The sequence below is a fragment of the Amblyomma americanum genome, chromosome 10 (assembly GCF_052857255.1).
Source record: "Amblyomma americanum isolate KBUSLIRL-KWMA chromosome 10, ASM5285725v1, whole genome shotgun sequence".
Classification (NCBI taxonomy): domain Eukaryota; kingdom Metazoa; phylum Arthropoda; class Arachnida; order Ixodida; family Ixodidae; genus Amblyomma; species Amblyomma americanum.
In genome coordinates this window covers 101,026,114-101,043,504 of record NC_135506.1, presented here as the reverse complement: position 1 = coordinate 101,043,504, position 17,391 = coordinate 101,026,114, and positions in this window count along the sequence as shown.

Sequence of the window (17,391 nt, the reverse complement as noted above, 5' to 3'; positions counted from 1 at the left end):
GGTAGATATATAAACCGGAGATGCCCCCACCCCCCACCCCTTCATTGCAACACACATCCACGCTGTTACATTACATCCTTCGTTAGGGCCGTATTTGGTTCCCGTTCGGACGTGAAGTATAATAACCTCATCACGCAATGCACACTGAGTTGTATACGGAAGTATCAGCACCGCCTCCCGACAGACAGGACAAAGTTTGCTGCCCGGCGTTGCATATCGAGACAGCGTCCCGTGCCTCGGTCGCTCACGTCCTGTTTGCCAAGCACACCCCGCTGCGGACTCAAAAAGCGAGAAGGGCTCCCTTGTCTCGTGCTTTCGGTGTCGGCGTCGCCCATGTCACTCGAGAGAGTTCACAGACGTATCGCGACACACGCTGCATCCTCTGGACCCCCGACGCGAACGGCTCCGCGTGTCCAATTAAAGACGGCCGCGCCGCCTAACGGCATGTGGAGGACGCTTCGCCTAATCTCGAGCGCGGACCGTCGGTGCACGCGCTGGCTTCGTTCACCGCTGCGGCCGCGGCGGTCGCGTTCCGCAAACGCGGGCCGCTGCGCCTCACCAGTTGCGTGCAGAGCGAAGCGAAGACGAACCTCTTCGAATGGGCTTCCTATTTTTTATTTGACTGTGGTCACGGTCACTGTAACTGAGGCCCTCTGACGGAGGGTGAAATCCTCGGTAGGAGGCCACGGCGATCATTAGCCCCGGAGGCATACGAAGCACAGTCTAGATTTCATAGGACATCGTGCTTGCGCGACAAATTGGCACTTTGCATCACGCATGTCCTAACCTGATGTCCTTGCTTCTTGCAACATGCTTCTCTTTCCCTTTTACCCTCTTTCTTCCTTTCCGCCCAGTACAGGGTAGCCAAACCGCAACTCCATTCTGGTTATCCTCCTTGCATTCCCTCTTCATCTCTCTCTCCCTCTCTATCTTATCGAGGAAACGTCTGGAATCCGACCTCCTGGGTTTCCCTCTGACCTGGTCCGGTTGCTGGAAGCAAGAAGCGAGACGGTCTAAAATTAGGAAGTCACATTACGGAGATTCATTACTGATATCGAACTTCTTTCAGAGGAACGAGCTTCTTGTGTTCGTACATGAAGCAATCCTAGCGGGTTAATCGGGAATAAACTTCATATTGACCTCCAAGAAGGCGTTTGGTCGAGAAGCTGTTTCTGTCTAAAAACAAAGTTTAAACCTCGACTGTGCGTTTAACCTCCCCACGATGGCATGGATTATTCGTGAGCGGCAACGGAATGTTACGGCTAGATGCATCGCCTCAATCAATGTCAACATCTGTCAGACTGAGAACGACAAAATAACGAAACACGCCGCTCGGAGCGGAGAGAGACGCGTGCGGATGGTCAAGAAAGCAGCAGAACCGGTGTGCAAGTCGCCTGCGAGTACCCTACCGTGACGCCCAACGAATGACTCTATGACAGTATGGTGCCACGAGGGAAAGGGGGAGATGCAGTAATCTTCAAGAACACGGCGGTACTGTAACGGCACACTGGCGCATTCGGCAACGTATAACCGCATCAGACTGCTCAATACCCGTCCTAGGCGGCGGCCGGTTGATGGAATGCAGTCTCGCAACGTGTACGGTTCTTCCAGTCTGCGATTGCTTCTTTTCTTTTCACCTTTTTTTTTACCCAACCGCACCGCCGTGTCTGCAGCTCCTCAGCGCAGTGTACGGAACTCTTCGAACCCGTGCCGCAAAACAGCATGCACGCGCGGCCGAGCGGCACGACCCCATCTTCGCGCCACGGCCGCACCCCGCCGCCCTTGGCGGACTCCTTCCGGCACGGGGGGGTTGCCGCCGCTGCACTGATCGTCGACACAGCACGCTGCAAACGCGCAGTCACAGGCCGTTTGGGCTTTGCCAAGCGGACCGCTTTGCTGGCGCCGCGCGACCGCGCCCCTGCCGGCATGCACAGGCCGACGCCCGCTCTGAACTGGCTGGTATCGAAGCACGCCGGTATACGCAACGGTTGTCCCCGTTGTGCGTTTTTCTTTAACCGCTGGAAATTCAGGAGGAAAGGAGCCACACAACGTGCGGTTAGGTTTGCCTCGTTGTTTCGACTACGTCTGTGACGCGAGGGTGGGGCGCGCGCGGGCAGGTGTAATCGTTTTCTACGTTTGCGGGCCGTCGCGTCTCATCACGTCGGGCTGTCTGAGTGATACTAGTGCCGTACGCGTGATAACCCTCGACACGGACCGCGCTCCGGGAGACGAAATGCCTTACATGGTCCTATATATGGCCTGTAGTGCTTGTGCTCAATGCGTGCGCGCTTTGCACTCTAGACAGCTGCAACGCCCTGCTCTAGACGTACTTTTATCAGCTGGCCTAAACGTAGTGTTCAGGATGGATGCTAGGTGCAGACTGAGGTCAAGCTGGCCTGCTTAGTCCGTCTTTGTTTTGTTTTGTAAGGGCGTGCTTCAGATGGTTTCCTCGAATGCGAGAGGAAAGAGCAGCGTTCTTCGTGACCAACCGACTGCCGTATGCGCGTCCCAGATATCTGACACATCGTCCGAGGTCGCTTTGGTTCAGTGGCGCGTTTGCTCATGCAGGGCGAAAGTCGCCCGCGCGCCTGACAGTCCGAAGAAGGCAGACGCCGCTGCGAGCGGAGGTCTGCATCGGCGACAGCGATGCGAAGAGGCAGAGTAGTGGCCGCGCAGGCCCACACGCCCCGCATGTTATGGCTGGGAACTGTTCGTACGCTAACCTTGCACGATGAAAATATGACAAAAATCAGCAGCTATGCACGCTGAATAGCTCGCCAACCGCGCATCGCGAATCACTGGCAGAAACTGATTTTACCGCAAGTAGGATTTTGTTCGGGTTTTATGGAGAGTTAGGGAAAAATTTTCTGAAGTTTATTTTGCCATGCCAAAAAAATCCGAACTTCATTTTCGCCCATGTCGACATGTCTTCAGTAGACGCTGCAAGAAAATGTGCCTTAGCGGCGGTCGAAACCACGTATTACCGGACAACAGTGGAGGAGAGGAAGAGCTCAGTGTCCGTGCTTACGTGTTTGCAGTCAACGCTTATTCGTGGGGAGGCATTGGAAGGCAGTTGGAAGAAATGTCGACGTTGGAAGAAAAGCTACCGCATACATCACCCACACAACAGTGCACTTCAGTGTTCGAGCGTTTGTGCTTGTATATCAAAGAGAAGTTGGAGCTCAGTTATTTCTTCCAAACATGCATAAATACGAAAACTAATATAGGGCTGATACTGGCCGGCTGGTGCAATTTGGCGGAAAGCAGCTAACTACACATGTGTGTGTTTCGTTATCTTTGTCCCTTAGTGGCGCTGTTGTCTCCTTTCTTTTTTATAAGAAATGAGCAGATTCAACGGCAAGACGTGAAAAATTTTAAATGTTTCATTTTTAGCTTCCCCCACTAGTCTACCAGTCTGTGTTGCCGTAGCTGTGACGGTTTCGCTACAGCTAGGTAAGGCAGCTTTGAACGCCAAGAATAATTCATCAGATATCGGCTTTTTGACCTTTTGAATACATAAACACTTGAACACACATAACAATGGCACTGATTTGTTAAAAAGTAGAGCAATCATCTTGCCAGTATGTTTTTTTTTATCACGATTTACATTGATGCCCCAAATGCGCTTCACGGGAATGAATGCGCAGCTTCTTCGGAATGCAGAAGTTCTAAGCTGGTTTGCGTGCTCCTATTTTCCATGCGAGCTCTGGCAAAGGGAGGTCGACCGCGCGGCCGCAGCTCAATCAGCTTTTATGCAATTATAGAAACGCAGCCGCTGTCGTATGCTTCACAAACATCTGCGAATTCCCAGTGCTGCTGAGTCAAGATAAAAGATGGCTTCTTAGGGTAACGAGTTGGATTCCATGAAAAGGCAATCGTAGCAGGGAGCGGCAGAAAATCGCGCGGGCAGATGTGGCTAGGAAGTCTGCGGGTATAGGGTGGTCGCACCTGTCGCAGGACAGGGTTATGCAGAAGTCAGTCGGCGACGCCTTTGCCGTGCGCTGGACAAAAGTTCGGCGATGATGATGATCATCACGATTGTGACGATGAGGGCTGCTGGCCTCGTCGCAGATACCGGTGTTTACACTATCTGATAACAGATCCACGCCTGACTATACCAAGCAACAATAGTTGCATCACAGTTTACTCCCAGTGTGGCGTTCAAACAACTCTAAACTCAGTCATGCGCAGGTAGTTAACACTTAATGCTGTAAATATAGCCGAACGCACACAGCTGCCACGTGTATTTGTCCTGCAGAATACAGGAACAAAAAAATTAACGTGGATTAATTAGCTCCGATAATCCAGGATATACAAAGCGGAAGCGAGATTGAGGTCTCCACTGACCCACGGAGCCGGTTGTGCGCCTTTCCTTTCGTGAAAATGAACGGCCTTTGAAAAGTTGTCAACGCCAATGAACTCTGTGAACGCCGTCGGCTGACTTGTTTTGTGTGGTTTTTGAGGGAAGGAAATGGCACAGTAACAGTATCACATACCTCGGTGGACACCCGAACCGCGCCGTAAAAGAAGGGGTAAAGGAGGGAGGGAAAGAAGAAAGAGAAAACTGAAAGTTGGATTTTCGAGGAAAGGCGCGGCGCTGCGCAGCGGCGGAACACCAGTGGCTCGGTGCTACTAGTGGCGCATGCGCAGTAGTGACTAGGGAGAGAGAGAGAGAGAGAGAGAGAGAGAGAGAGAGAGAGAGAGAGAGAGAGAGAGAAACGAAAGGTCAGGCGACGGAGTCGGCGGCGGCCACCTGCGCCGTGCGTGACGTCACTCGTGCTCCGACGTACGCTGGCTCGCGCGAAGCGCGGTGTTGACTAGCGTAGTGAAGCTTTTCGCTTCAAAAACATGATTGATCGAAACATGCTTGCTCGATGTACATCTACGCGTGTAACGATGTTCGTGACGTCAATTAGGAAGTTGGAGTGGGCAGAGAGCTGCGAAAGCGCAGGAAGGGGGTTGGGGCTTCATGATTACTTTCTTGATTTAACGATGTTATCGCATGCTGAATACCGAAGTACATGCATGTGCACGTGGCAGACATTGAGTTCTACAAACGCACCGATATGTTCCGCATATGTAATTCAACTATTAAGGTACAGCGTGCAGAGCGAAGTTTGGTCTTTAAACAAAAAAAGTAATGAAAGAACTGAGGCTAACCCGAATCACGAGCCGTCGGCTATCCGTCTTGCTGGTGTGCGTGCTAAAACAGCCGTCGAGCTATTCCTATACGTTAGTGGTTGTTGGCGTGATAGCCGTGCGTGTTTTATGCATAGCGAGAGTGCAGGGCCGTGCGCGAGTGTCTTAGGTATTTGTTCTTGCGACCGCAAACCAGGCACAGCTGGGCCCTTAAGCGTTGCGTGCTTCCGAGTAGGAGTTTGCAAAGAGCGAGCAAGGCCAAGACGCCGGCTCACGGGGCATGGTCCGGATGGCTGCTCGCACAGCCCCTTTTCAGGTTTCCGGTGCTGTGGCGGCCTTCCATCGGTGTTTCGTCACCTGCTCCGCATGCTTTGTAGGACGCACGCGTGACACGAGTGGGCGGTGCGCGCTTCGCGTCTTGAACAAGTCAGCATGCCTGTCGCGAATTCGTTTGGTTCCGGGGAGATCGCTTCGCTATTTTCTTTCTTTCTTTCTTTCTTCCTTTCTTTCTTTCTTTCTTTCTTTCTTTCTTTCTTTCTTCTTCTTTCTTTCTTTCTTTCTTTCTTTCTTTCTTTCTTTCTTTCTTTCTTTCCTTTCTTTCTTTCTTTCTTTCTTTCTTTCTTTCTTTCTTTCTTCCTTCCTTCCTTCCTTCCTTCCTTCCTTCCTTCCTTCCTTCCTTCCTTCCTTCCTTCCTTCCTTCCTTCCTTCCTTCCTTCTTTCTTTCTTCTGGACTGAAACAGGCGGCGCTTTCTTGTACGTAAAGCTAGTCATAAGTTACAGGAATGTTTTATTGCTGACACTCGCAACCAGACAGGCGTATCCGCGGTGAGCTGTCAGTATTGGCCACAAACAGGTCGGTTTCATGTGTTTCCCGCTTATCGAACGTCATCAATGCAATAGCATTAGAAGCCCTTGAGCCAAAATTCGGCGTCGGTCATAAAATTTGCCCATTGGCTGGTAGGAAGTGACGTCACCAGACAAGAGCATTCTCACTGGCTAGAGTGAAATGACGCCACCAGACCGGATGTGACGTCATTTCCGGTAAAGGCATCAACAGCAGCTAATGCCATAGCAAAGCTAACATGTGAATTTCAAACGTTGAGAATTCAGTGTCCATTCTTGCGCGTGGGTACTACAGTAATTTTTTCTGCTACTTTCTTTATTATTATCTCATCGTGTTGCGATGGAAAACAGGAAAATAGGGTGGCAAGCATTATCAGAAGGCACGAACCCTGTTTGCTACCGCTTTCGTCCCTTTTTTTTTTTGCTTAAGAGGAGTGCGGGGAGTTTATTCTTTTGAAAAGGACACCAATTCTTGAAAAACTCCGCGATAACATGTAAGAGATACCGATTCTTCTTTCCTTGCTTGTTTTCTCTGAGAAAATGCCGCCGTATCGCGCTGATCAAAACACCGCATTGCGTGGCAACATTGTGGCATACAATTGTTGGAATCGATATTTAGTCCTATGTAATCGATATCTAGCTGCTTCTCTCGGTATTAAAAAACCATGGTGCCTGGCGCTGATTCGAGGACACGTCACTTCTCATCCCAGTGTTCAGCATAAAGCTGATTTGTCTTCGCGTGCCCCCAAGCAGCGTATACTTTGTTGCTGTTGGGCCAACGACACAGCGGGCGTATTTATATGTCGCGCGTATTTGCATCTATAATTCCATATCTCTACCTCGTACACTGCGCCGACGGCTCGCCTACACCTAGCGTCTCGTCCGGAGTTGTGTTTATTCCGACAGAAGTCATTGCAATCAGGCTAAAAGCAAACTCGCCTCGCAGCATCGACCGGTGCGACGCTTTTCATTACATTATCGCGTAGGCTTCGCTAAAATGGCCGTAGAAAGAAAATGACCTGAAGAAAGTCATGTACTTCCTTCTACTTTCAGTCCTAAACGCGAGTAGCATGAACTGATGCTATTTTAATCAAATGCTGCTCGGTTAGTTGGCCTGCGTTAGAAAATTCGAGGTCAGTACTGAGAAGTCTTCTCTCTTTTGTATTGTTTTTTTTCATTTGTCCGCAATTTTGTACACGCCCTTCGTACGCGTTGGGTTAGTCATCAACTGGGGGGATCGCCGTATCTTTAGTACCGGGTGATCAAAAATATGGTTCGGTCGGGATAGAGAAAAAAATCACAGCTGGAGGGACATAAGAATGCAGTCATTCGGAGAACTGAGTGAGCGAGCGAGTGAGTACGTAAGCCAGTCGCGCAGATAATATTTCTGTGCTTTAAAAAGACAGAGGGACCTGCTTGAGGGTTTGAACAAGAGCCAGAGGTCGCTGAGATTAATTCTACTAAATGAAGAAAACAAAAAACGGGGCGGGAAAGGCTCCTTCATCGTAAAGCACAAATCACTAATAGAAAGTCAGGCTACTTATTTGCGCAATATCTCAGTCCGGGTCAGTGAGCTGGATCCTGTCTGCCAACGGGCTCGACTCGCTCCAAGTCACCTGTCGGACCCGCGCAGAACAAACGCCAACTGTTGACGCAACCGCGTCTGCAGCGTCGCGCAGCGCTCTTCTCCCGGCCCTCTTCGGGCAGGTATTAGGTGTCACCCGAACGGCAGTGAAAACATCACGTCGTCAGAGGCGACTGCTGCCTCTGGTGATGTGGCTCCCACGCGTGTCTCAGTTGCGCGCTGCGGAGGGAGAGACTTGATGCCGGTCTGCGCAACTGAGCGGTTGCTCGCTCACGTCAGCGGACACCTGAGCCCGTTCAGTGCTGGTATGTGTATGAGTCTGCGGTTTGGCGCCATAGACTGCGCCGTGATTGGATTCGATAGGAAAGCGATGGCATGCAGTCCTCTCCAGGACGGACGGGTTGCACACGGCAACACTGGGACTCGTCGAAAGAGCCAAGCGTTACTTGCTGTTCTTCTGGTGCTTTAGTAGCGATGCTTCGGCTACACCCACGCTGCTGTCCCACCGGGAATTTGCACGCGAGGACGGAATTTGCTGTCAGAATGTAATCTCCCTGTCTCCGCTTCCCTTCTGCCATAAACAGGTCTTCGTGCCAGTCCCATTTTATTAGAGAACTACTCAACTCACTCAGGATATGAAACTCGCTTTCTCCTCATAGCCTTGGTTCATCGTCATTTACTGTGACGTTTCGAGTTTGTTGGTGGCTGGATGGCATGCCCTCTGATCGGGTGGCATAGTCGAGTATATTACATGCATGGGTAACAAAAAAAGTGGCAGGGTTTTAACGTAGTTAAACCGAGTAATGATGTTCGAAAGCAGTTGAGGCAACACCGCCTCACAAGCAAGCGCATTCAAGGTCTTATCATCAGCCGTTATCGGCAGCCGTGCGCGGGGAGTGTTAGTGTGTGTGCGGGGGGGGGGGGGGGGGGGGGGGGTGTTGTGCTTTGACGGAGCAGCTGCACAAGACCTCCGCCGCTGGCGCTCTGTCTAAGGTGGAGGCTTCACACATACCTCGAGTTTTTCAGCTTTCCTGTGAAGAAGTGCTATCGCACTAAAAGCGACGCTTTCTCCGGCTCTCTTGTTCACAGTATGGCTAGCGACTCATAAATGCCCGCTCTTTTTAGGCTTGAAGTCTGCATACCCGATGAATGATGAGCGGCCAGTGGTGAAATTTTTAATCACCATTGTCAGACGAATCTCCCCGACCGTCCCTTCCAGGGCAGAGCATGTAGTGAGAAGGCAGTTCCTCCGAATAATCTCCATTTGTTCCTTCTTTTTAACGTATGTTGTTTAAAGGAGGATTTCCTTCTAACAATTTCCCTCTAAGGAATGAATAGCAGTGATATATGTATCGGGTAAATCATTTTGGAGAGAACGTTCAACATGTTAAACAGCAAGTTACAATATGGTGGCTTTTGGAAGCAGGGTTTTCATTTAACCTACCAGTGCTGTGTGCAAAACTTCAAGGAAGTCGCATATTTCCCTTTTCAAGTTTCTTAAATTCTTTCTTATACCTGCAAATTCGTATATTGTAATGAAAACACTATAAATATTTTATTTGTTTAAATTTTACGCCGGCTCTCCGGAAGGCATCTGCGCTCTCTACACATGAGCCGCAGCTCTCCGAATTCTTTCTCTTCATGCAGTCGCGACCAATCGCGACCAGATGATGGCAGTTGTTGCTGTGCCAACCAATTCAGCAGTCACTTATAATCGGCCGAGCACACTGTTGTTTCGAAATTCACCTGCTAATGCGTCTAGACTGGCGAGTTTCCCCACTGAGCGTGTAACAGAAACAGGCATCCGTTGTAAAGTAACTGCACCGGGAAGGCCCCAACGACAGCACTACTGCGCAGTCGGAGAAAAGGGACGAAAAATTCTCTCTCCGGCCATAAAACAGGAGCCATTTTGTTTTCGGCGCCGATCCTTGATTGCCAGTCAGCAGATAGATACCTGAGGATATTGTGACCTTTCCCTTTATTGGTCCGCCGGGTTCTTCCCCGCCTTGCACCGTCTTGGGGACAGGCAGCTCGTCAGTCGCGTCGAATCCCCCCCCCCCCCCCCCCCCCCCGCTTTTCGTTGGCCTGCAAACGCGGAGTGTGACTCAACGAAGTCCACGGGAAACCAGCAGAGAACCGAGAAGCTGTCCTCACCCTCTCCCCTCCCTCACTTTATACGATGGCAAAGAGTGACGTCGCCCGCGCACCCACGCGTCGCTGCGGGCACGTTTTATAATGACTCGCGGACGTAGAGGCACTCGCCGTGTCAGCTTACTTCTTCGTCCATGTCTCTGTTTCTTTCTTTGTTTCCTTGTAGTTTTATTTCGTTTTGACGTTCACTATGGAAGCGGTTCACAAGGAGAATTAGGAGACCTGTCTCCGCTGTCAGGGGAGGTTGTTTACAGTCTCGTGCGTTGAAAAGTGGCGCGCGCGCAGCATTCTTGTTTCTTTATTGTGTCGCCGTATTCTTCATTATTTGTTTTTTCTGCCTTAGGTGGAATGCGCGAAATTGTCTAGGGGAGACGGGTCTTGCTTTCTATTTTTTTTTTCCGCTGGCGTTCACTTCATTTAACTTCACTCGGGAGCGCTTCAAGTGAAGTTATGCTCGGCTCCTGACGACAGCGTATCAGTGGCGTGCCTGTTGTCAGCGCGCTGTGACCGTGACTTAGTGGTTACCGCTTTAAGCTGTCGCGGTGACCGCAGTCTTTTCTGCGCACTTGACGATGGTTTTTGGTGTCGCTGCGAAGATGGGTCGACTGGAAATTACTTGCAGCGCGGAAGCAGAAAGTCTAGCGGTATTTTTTTTTTCTTTTCTGGGACTAAACGCATCTCTCAGGGAGGACAGTTATTGTTTAAAGGCGAAGGCAGCGTTCAGTGGGTCGGGCTGGTCTGAAGTAATCGGATTCACTGGGGTTGGCAAGGAGGTGGTTATAACATCAACGCATCTGCCATATTTAAAATTGCTGTCAACGTCGATAAGTGTTATAGAAGTTCGCTGAGCAATTTGCCGAATTGAAAACTTCCAGGGAAACTCGCCGATGGAAAATGAGAGGCAGCGAAGTTTGATAAGGACGCGCCATCTCCAGCGTTGATACATGATAGATAAAGAGGAGGAGGGAAATGCAGGGATGTTAACCAGAAACGTTTTAACTGCAGGAATGAAGCTAGGTTTCTTATACTTAGTTCCCTTAATTGAATTGCTAAATTGAATCCTTGGTGCTGACGCCCATCAGTTCGGGTGCTAGTTGGTACAAGCCCGCAAAACGCCACGGTCGCGTTGTGTTCGTACATCCTAACTTTCGCGATCACCTTTCGTCAAACCGACACGTATGACGTTAACTAAATGCACTTTCTCATCTTTCGCTGGAACGCGTATTAAAATAGCGTCCGTATTAATGGGCGTTTCACCTTGCGCATTTGTTATGAAATTTGAAATGTGTATACAAGTGCTGGCTGTGTTCATGAGCGGAGATGTCACATTAGACAGAACTCACTACGAACAGCCCGGTTTGGAAACCAGCGAAGCTGCCAGGCACCCGACGCCGACAGCCAATGCGATCTACATTTCTCGGAACTCACGCCACAGAACCTACAGCTCGGCGCATTTATCTCTGCGTTTCACCGTGCTTTCTCAACGTGATGGCATTCACGAGCTTGGCTTTTCGAGGATCCTGCTCAGACGCCATAGGTTACAAAAAGAAAAAAAAAACAGAGGAAAGACGACAGGCTACCCCCAGTCTACTTATCTTCAAATTGAAGTCCCGCGTCGCCACAGCGCTGCAGTCGGTGCAAGGCACCCAGTGGAACGGTCGCGCGGAGAGTGCGAGCAACCCCGCCGCGCTGGCCGACTTTCGGCGGCGCTTTCGGCGCTTACTACAGCGCTGTCACCCAGTGAGGTCCATTCGCGTCTCTCTGGTCACTGCACTTTTTCTCCCTGGTCCTGACATATTTAATGCTCTACCTGCCGCCCGGACCATTTCGACAGCTGCGAAAAATGGAGAGGATAAAGGACTCAAATGGCCGGAGGGGGGGGGGGGTACTTTGTGTTCTTTATTGATATTTTTTTAACTGCGCTTTATATATAATGAAAAGCGGTGGGCGGAGCGCGCCAGCTGTGTGCACGCTCTACATAGCAGGCGGCCTCTCTCGCCAGTGAATTGAAGACGGCCATCGCTAGGGACAGCTTGCGTTGGCTGCTCGCTCGGACGCGTTCGCGTGGCGTCATTCGGCGCCGAAGGTGTCGCGACGCCTCGGCTCAGCTGAGAGCGGAGTCGAGGCCGTCTCGTTGGGTGACCGCCGTCACGAACCGTGGCCTACTTATCGTATAGGCGCTGTCGCAATAAACACGTTCAAGAAATGTATCCTCAAGCGCCTTTCACGCATGTGTCGAGTGTCTGGCATGCGCGAGGGCGTTGAGACACGCGAAGAGGGCGGCGTCCTTTATGTCAGTTGACCGGGAGGGGAACACATTGCGACGAGGTCTCTTCCCTGTCTGTTTGAAAAGGTATACAGGTAGCCACAATATGAAAGGAAACAATCACTTTACATAGAACAACAAATTTTATTGCTATTCTTGCGCCGGTGTTGAAAATCCTTTTTAGGTGTTACCCGTTCTGGAGAAACTATTTAGAAAAAAGAAAGAAATGTTGAACGGTACTACGAAACAGCGCTGACGAACGGGACGGAAGAAGAGACAGACACATGCGCTGTCTCCTTCCGTCCCTTCCGCAAGCGCTGTCTCGTCGTACTGCTCAACATGAACCAATCAGCCCGACTCAGCCCTCTCCTTAGCAAGAAGTGTGCCTGTCATTGATGCATATGAGTAATCATAGGTCTGAATGCGTATAAGATGTTCCATTTCATTTGGCCGCTACTTATACTTACTGCTTGTCAAATTAAATACGAACAATGTAAAATTGAACTTTTATTCAATTGGAGAACAGAGAAAAATACGTGTTAATCATCTGGGCCTTTAGTCTTTTTGGCTAGACAAGGAGCCGTGCAATGAACACAAAGAAAAATGAGCGAGACTACACAAAATTATTGAGTACGTCTATTGAATCGGAAGTTTTGCAGGAATGCCGCCGCGCCAAAAAGTTCCTATCGCCTTTCGCGCAACCGTTTGCCAAGTTAGGAATTTCAACAATACATGAGACTGTGAGCGACAGGGAACATGTAGTTCAGTGAGGTCTTGTTGAATTGGACTACTTTATTTTCCAAGGTCACATCGTGGTTATATCAGAGGTGCAGCCAGTGATTTCGAGCCCGGGATGCGAAATTCTGGATATCCAGTTACTTTTCACGCCATTACCTCCTTTATTTCCTGTTGTGATGCTGAGGTTTGATCACTAATTACGGTTAAGTATACGCTTGAAGGGGCTTTTCCCTCTTTTATCGCACTTCACGCCAAGGTGTGTCTGGTGCCTGTATACATGTTCCTTTGCTTCTAAGTCCTGCGTCCGTTCATTGATACCCCGCTTTCAACTACCTTACGCATCTATTGGTTACTGAAATCGCAAACTGTAAATTTTACATTGTGGGGTTTAAGGTCTCGAAGCGACCCTTGGGCTATAAGGGTAGCTGTGGTAGAGGGCTCCGGATTAATCTTGTCCTCCTGTGGTTCTGTAATGTGCGCTGCCGTCGCACAGAACAAGGGCGTTTCTGTACTCTGCCTCTATGGAAATACGGCCGCCGCGTCCAGGATCGAACCCGCGACCATGGAATGAGCAGCCGGACGTCAAAGCTCCTGGGCCAGCGCGGCGAGTTCGAGTCACTGAAATAGAAAGAAAAAAGAATGAATAAATGTCTGCTGAGCTGAATCGCATACCACAGCAATGAATCGCTGGCCGGGCTCTTAAATTTTATAACACACTCGGATGATCGTACACGGATGCAGAAAAGTCTTAAAAATGCGCGCAGCCAAAGCCGTCTGCGTATAATACCCGTTCCTAGCGCAGAAGCGAGGTTCTGCTGCACATCACAGATTCGTCCGCGGCCGACGAACATGAAAGCATATGTATTCTATCCTCCCACCCAGCCCCAAAGCACTTCCGCGCGGGTTGAAATAAAAAAATACGGTCCCCGGATGACCGCGCGCGGCTTTTTAGGAAATTGCCCGACCCGCGTACAGGTCAGCGTTGCCCTGAAAACGCGTATGCATCGCTCTCCACACATTACGCCGAACCATGTTGGGAAAGCAGGGTTTTTGGCAACGTGAAAGAAAATCGCATGTCAGACAGATACGACACGCATTCATCCAACTTCGCCTTCGCTCCGTCTGCCTTCCTGTATCCGCCTGCTGCTGTGTAATGGACATGGAAAGTAATGGACATGCATTTCGCTTCCGCCAACTCCCCCCTCCCCCGCCTTCTTCGGATGTGGGTGCCGGTCAGAGAGAACTTCTGGAAAGAGTGGGGCCAACTTTTACGGCTCTAGCATATATGTATGCTCCGCACCCTAGCGTGTGTAGAGGTTCGCCCCACTTATGTACGAGTATGCCGCGCGCGTCCACGCTTACCGAACGTTTATGGCTTCTTTCGGGGTGAAACTGGAGGCTCATTCCTGATGCAAGCCTGTCGCGATTGGTTTGTTTGCATATTCCGTACCGGTTTGCTTCCGCGGACCGCGTTGAACTATCATTATGCGAAACGCTGGCAGAGAGAGAGGTCGTTTATGTGTGTGTTGTAACGAGTGCTTTTTGATCGTGCAGCATCGGCAATACAGGCGGCAGCAGAAGGACTACAAATCAACATCATCTAAAAAAGAAATACCTTTAATGCCTTAGGAAAGATCTTTTTGAAGTTGTTGTCTGTGCCCGTTGAGAAAAATGTGTTCGTAAACATATGCAAACGCCTACACCCTGTTATTATCTTGAGTGAAAACTTCGAGGAAACGAATTCATATGGGAGAACTTCGTCGATGGGTTTTGAGTAGCGCATCTATATATGGACCTAATTCTAAGGTTGCGTCTGGAAAGCAGCGGTAATGTCGGAATACAGTAAAGCTTCAAATAAATGCGTGGCAAAATGGGATAAAAACAAGGAACGCAACAGGAGAGGAAATATTTCACACTTGGGCGTTCTCCAATCAAAGGAACTGGGCCGTATGATGATTTGCTGTTGGAATAATTCAGTCTGACTTGTTTATGGGCACGCAAGTGTTGGACCTGCACTTATTTCCCAATCTCTTGTGGCTGAAGATTGGACATAAATTTCAGAGTGTGATGGGTCGGTAATAGGAGGCGGTTTTATTTGTTTTCTTACGGTGATTTCGTCTTGTCGATCATGCCCACTCTTTGACATGCATTACCTCGGCGTGGCTTAAAACAGACGAATGGATGAATGTACAATACGTCCCTGAAGATTGGTCGATTCAGTTTTAAAATTTTTGTTTGCCGAATCACCTCGTTTATATGCGCGCATGCCATTATGCCTTCACCAGTTTATTGCCTGCCTTTCATTGAAGAAGAGGAAAAAGCTTTATTTAGGGCCAACATATCAAAAAGAGTGCTTGCTCCGCTAAGTCCCTCTGATCAACTGCCGTGTCCTGGAGCGCCTTTCATCGAAGCTCACTGATTAGAAGCGCTGAAATTTTTTACCAATGAGATGTTGCTATCATGTTAGCTCGATCACTTTCACCTACGGTAATTTCCACCAGACGCGGTAAATATCCAACAGACGTCGTCGCACTATTTGCAGTTGTCGACCAATCGCACTTGTCGCTCAGTACACTAATTGTCAGAAATGCCATTGCGGCTATCCCACACTAGTTTATTGCGTTCAGTACAGCGGTAGAGCAGATTACTCTGCGCGCGCCTTTCCAGGTATTTACGCCTTGCACAGTCAAGCCTAACTGTAGGAGCGGAGTGTTACAGCATAGTTTTGCCATTTAACTGTTCTGGAAATCCACATTGAAGCTTTTAAAGGAGTCGCTTGCAATTTTCTAGGTTTTAATGCGAAGTTTTTCTAAATCAATATTGGCTGGGAGTGGCATTACTAGAAGGAGTGTTCTGAAACACGAAATGAATGTCCCGCGTCCAATATAAGTAGGGCCCTTCGATTTCGGGCTTTATTTTTTCCTAAATTCGAGGGACGAATATCGGGCGATATTTTTAAAGCTCAAAATTGGGTAAAATTGTGTTATGGAGTGAAAATTTTCATAATTGATTTTTTTTTCACGGTAATTCTTTTGCGGGGACAGATAATTTACTATGCTCGTCCATTTTTGTGCGGTACATAAAATGGCAACTTTTTTGCTCCTGATTTCAAAAACAACATGAACCTGGCAAGTTGCATTTAAAAATGGTTTACATAATGAGATTGGAATAAGATGGAACCTCATGTAGATTACCCACTAACCCGAACCCTCCTGATTTACACAATGAGATTTTTTTTCTTATCTATATCTATTACAATTGCTTCGTCGAATACGCTCCAAATCTCTACGTACGGTGCGCCTCCGCGTCAGTGCAAGATTTTGTGCAGTGGTGAGCGCACTTGTCTAGAGCGCCTGGTCAGAGCCCGCGCCTCTCGATTCTGAAACGTGCTTTTAAAACTTATCCGCAAATTAAGCTGCGTCATGAATAACAAGCGCTAAAAGTGGTTTAAGATCAACAGTCGACAGAAAAAAAAAAAACCTTCTGGAATGAGCACAACATAGCAGCTAAATTTTATGCGGCGTCTTCAGCTTTGTAATCTAGAAAATGTCCATTTTCGATTAGAAATCGTGTTTAACCTGATTTTTAAGATATCTGTTCAGCGTACAAGAATTGGTGTGAAAACGAGTTTTATCCGGAACCAATGGACCCTAATTATAACTCGCACTTTGCTATGGCTGCCATGTTCTTATGTGTTTTCCGAATCCCGCGGTTTCTTGGCAGAATAAGTTCCTCCCTTTTTGCTAGACATACAATAACAAAACACAGCACAATGCAACCTAAAAGGACGTAAAATAAGATGACATGACGAAATAAAACAAAACGTAACACAGTGCTGTAAAAGCCCGCCGCGGTGACTGAGTGGTTATGGCGCTCGGCTGCTGGCCCGAAAGACGCGGGTTCGATCCCGGCCGCGGCGGTTGGCGAAATTCTAGAGGCCCGTGTGCTGTGCGATGTGAGTGCACGTTAAAGAACCCCAGGTGGTCGAAATTTCCGGAGCCCTTCACTACGGCGTCTCTCATAGCCTGAGTCGCTTTGGGACGTTAAACTGCCATAAACCATAAACCAAAACAGTGCAATAAGAGAGGACATTCTGTAAAACCTTAAATCATAGGCCAATGTCGTATGTGTTACATTTTAATGTGTTATGATTTCAAGTAAATAGTGCCGAGTGATGGCTACCTTCATGACACTAATGTTCCTTAATTCCTTCTTTCCTTCACTTTCCACACTGAACAAATTGGTATATGTATGCGAAGTGGCCAGGCCTCGGGCGAAACACAGCAACAGGGCATGAAGTGATTTGGACTGTGTACACGGTCCTTTTCGCTGTCTTAAACTCCAAGCCACATTTGGACTTAGATTGACTAAGGTGTGCGGATTTGTGAAAGAATACCACGAGCGAATGTGACGCCACTGTCATGACTGACACAGATCCCGTGCGGGAAGTACTCCTCTATAAAAGAGACCATGTTGCACTCAATCGGCTACTGTGCGCGTGATTTATTACATAACTAAATACTCCAGAAAAAATTCATTGCATGCAAACTGTAAAACAGCTCAGTGATGTGAATGTTCTTGCTAACCGTTAATTTTTCCCCCTTTTTTTTTTCTCTTTGCAGGTAAGGCCGCTTCTCTCCAACAGCCTTTGTCGTCTTCGCATTCGAGG